We start from the raw sequence: 3,998 nt of genomic DNA, 5'->3' as shown, positions 1-3,998 counted from the left end.
GGGAATACTCGCAGGAGTTTCCGCAGCTGCTGAAGTTTGCAAACTATTACATAAGTCCCCCAATATTACCGTAATATGGTTGTTGTCACATGGCTGTGGTTGTTGCAATGGGATTTGCTTCTTTTTTTGTTTGACTTTGACTGATTTACTTATACCTGAAATATTTTTTATCTGCAGGGTCAGCTCACCAATTAGTTGTTTGGGCAACATTGCTACAAAATTGGAGCATAACTGAGAAAAGATACATTCAGGTCATATTCTGACTCCTTACAGAATTTCTGAAAATCTCATTCAAAGTCAGTGTTTGTGGTTGCCTTAGGAATAATATCTTCTGTGCTAAGGAAACCTGAATGTGCTAAAACACACAACATGGTGAGGTTTTCAGTCGACTACATCTTCTAAAAACTTTTGTATCAATTTAAAATGATGCATTGCTGGGAATTAAAGTTCAACTTTAGATATGCAAATGAAAAAAGATCTGAACAAAAAGTCTGCAGAAAAGTTGCCACACTAATAACCTCATTCAGCCAGTGGGGACCCTTCCCTATTATCTTTTCAGGAAGGCACATCACCCTTTACTTAAGAGTCGGAGTCGCACAATAAAGAACTTTGCAGTATGAAATGTAATTCATAAGAGAGAATCAATACATGGTTTTAATAGAGATGGCTGCAGCTTTAGCGCTGTTTTAGAAATCCAATTAAAATGCAAAGAAGCTTCTTTTTAAAAGTCAAAGAAAACAGTATAGTCCACCAAACTAATATTTTCTCCTTTTCCCAATCTCACCACAGCAATTTATCAAGTCTGTAAACAAGAATGACAATATTAAAATGGTTTTGATAAGGAGGCTGAAACTGATCTGACAAATGATATTTCACTGACAGTTACTGTTGCTTCCTTCTACTAAGAAGACTTATGGGAAGTACGTGTGGGAGGTGCGCTGATCCGATCATGACACATTCTTATACGCAGATAGATGTTTTCACTCATACAGTTGGCAACTATTTATAATCATATATTTTCATTTTAAGTTTGGTCCAATCATATACAGATATCTAAACAGTATTTTCATTTACAGTTGTAATTATTCTAAGGAACATTTCTTGTCCTATTTTTTCTAATAAATTCTAAATACATTTTAATAAATTAATATAGATCAGATAAATAGACTATAATATGACCCTAGTGATGCTGAATAGGAACAATATTAAAGTACAAAAAAAATGTTTTTTAAAGTAAATGTACACTAATGCTCCCGCAGCTGCAATTTTCATAGCTGTGGATGTGTGAAAATGTGCTAATGCAGCAGAGGCCGGGACTTGTACTGAGACGCCACCTGAGCCATCGCAGCTGTCCGCAACACATACACAGCATCGGATGCAGGTCATGCAAATATCAACTCCTTGAGTTAGACTATAGTCACTCAGAATGGCCGCCGTAACTGAGACGCCGGAGCCATGTTATCTGCATACGGGATCATAGACGCAGGCTGTGACATGCACCTGAAATAGATGAGACATGCCTGCGTTTTTTGTCAACACTCCCCATTGCCCCTCCCACGCACTTCTAAAGCTCCTAAAGGCCATGTCACAGGCTGTGTTTGAAAAAAATGGCAGTTAGGAGCTGATTGGCTGGTACCTTATCACCGTTCCCTTTATCTCCTAAAACAGTTTAGTAAATAGACCCCTAGTAGCGTGCGACTACAGTAAAGTAACCTGATGATGGGTTAACTGTGCATGCGTAGGACGTGTTCTGTGCATGTGCAGAACAATTGCTGTGATTATGCTCACAGTGTCCAACAGCCATAGCCTGATTGATAGGCTGTGGGCATTTGGGAATGAGGAGGAGGTGGCACCAGCCTGCGTTCCCAGAAATGGAGATGTGTCACCAACGTTTTCTGGGAGTGCTGAGGTCAAGCTCTGTGTCCGAAGACACAGATTTCCTGGCCTTGGCGACGCAGGTAAGATGGCCATTTTGAGTAGCCTTTGGCTTTCTAAGATTGCCTGTAGATGATCCAATGCTGGGATTCAGCACCCAGATCTGTGATGCTGTCAGGAGGCATCCATTTCCTTCAGACACCTCCTGCAGCATTAGAATATTTACCACACAGCAGCTGCTTCCAAAGACACAGCTGCTGTGTATTCTGCATCCACATCTGAATTGGGCCCTACGTCAGCTAACAAATACACACTGCTATACGTGGCTTTCATGGAAGTATAACTACATTTGTTATTTATAACAAATGTCCACATTACTAAAACAGACACATTATATGGTAAAAGCATTAAACGTCCTACTGGCTGATGTCAGCCTGTTTCTGCAAGCACTTAAAATAACCAAAACGTATCTAAAATTTTGGGCAACCTGTTCAAAGTTGATTAGTATGCAGCCTGGAACTATGGAACTGTTCAACAGTAGCTCCTAGTAGAAATGTGTACTTTGTGTGTCTGGTCTGGCAATGTCTTGTACGTAGGAGGATCAAGGGATGGGGATGGCCTGTGTGCAGCCTCTATGGGGGCTGCCCATTCTCTTGCTGTGCCAGAGTGTACCACTTATGTAATAGTCTATAGGAAAATCATGTGGTCATTATTTTTCTAGTGATTTAGATTGCCAAGTATTTGCAACACTGCAAATCCAAGGGGGGGAGGGATCAGTATGATTGCTCCCCCTCACCCCCACACTGGCAGAGGAGACTGCTGGCACCACTGAAGCCTCTATAGACCCACCATGGCCCAGCTCACAGCCTGGGTAATTAGTTCCTGTTCCATCCCACTGCTTGTTGTCCCTGACAGTAGGATGATGTTTGGGTCACACATGCCATTTTGAACCTTGCTGTCCTTTTTTTGAAACTACATTTTCTAATAGCATGTCAACCATTGTTAAGATCTTAGGGACTCACAGACATATGTGTAGTGTACATACAATTATATGAAGTCTTACCAATTATTTTACTTCTCTGGGTATATGTATAATTAATGCCTTGGTGTTAAATTTAGTAGTGATTTCACTGAAGCCGACAATTGTCTGGGTGTGTTATGTAGCTTCTCTATGGCAAGTGTCACAAGGATGTCAAGCTCCTTGACATTGAAATGTGGTTGTCTCTTTTTTTCCAGGGGCCCAATGTGGCTCAGGAGTGGCCATATGGCTTGGCCCAGGAGTCTCCTCATTACTGAAGTGCACCGTAGTGCTTGTCCCTGGATTAGCTGGTGTATTTTGGTCTTCTGGAGTGAGGTGAGTGCTGGAGTAGCCCATGTGGATCAGGAGTGGCCAGATGGCTTGTCCCAGGAGTCTTCTCATCATTGAAATGCACCATAGTGCTTGTCCCTGGATTAGCTGGTGTATTTTGGTCTTCTGGAGTGAGGTGAGTGCTGGAGTAACCCATGTGGCTCAGGAGTGGCCAGATGGTTTGGCCCAGGAGTATCCTCATCATTAAAGTGCATCTTGGTGCTTGTCCCTGGATTAGCTGGTGTATTTTGGTCTTCTGGAGAGAGATGAGTGCTGGAGTAATATTATGAGCCATTCTTGAGCTGCATATGTTGCAGCAGTTCTTGCCTCAGCACACTCTAGCACTGCTACAATGGGAGAGGGCTGAGACATCCTTGAAAGGGATGTGTGGTGCCTCTTCACATGCCCAGTTAGTTATGTCCTTTCTACATTTTTTAAATAAAATATTTGTGACTTTTTATAAGGTAAGTGTTTCAAGTGTGTATGTTTGTCGGTGGTTGTGTGTCCCTTTCTCTTTGTAGATCCATGTATTGCCTGAGCTGGTGTTTATTTATTTTCCCATCTAGCAGCATTAGCTACTGTATAGATTTCAGCTATATTTTTCATCAATTTTCTTTGGTACTGCCTCCATTTGGATTTTGCCCATAAGCTAAGTACTTGAATGGTGTGAGTGTGTGTCTCTTTCTGTTTGCAGATCACTGTGTGGTGTCAACCATTTTTATTGTTTAGAATACTTAGCATTTCAATGTTTTATTTTAATGGTAATTGATGTTTT

Source organism: Taudactylus pleione, unplaced genomic scaffold (assembly GCF_031769625.1).
Source record: "Taudactylus pleione unplaced genomic scaffold, aTauple2 ptg000154l, whole genome shotgun sequence".
Taxonomy (NCBI): domain Eukaryota; kingdom Metazoa; phylum Chordata; class Amphibia; order Anura; family Myobatrachidae; genus Taudactylus; species Taudactylus pleione.
Note: the sequence above shows the minus strand (reverse complement) of the source record.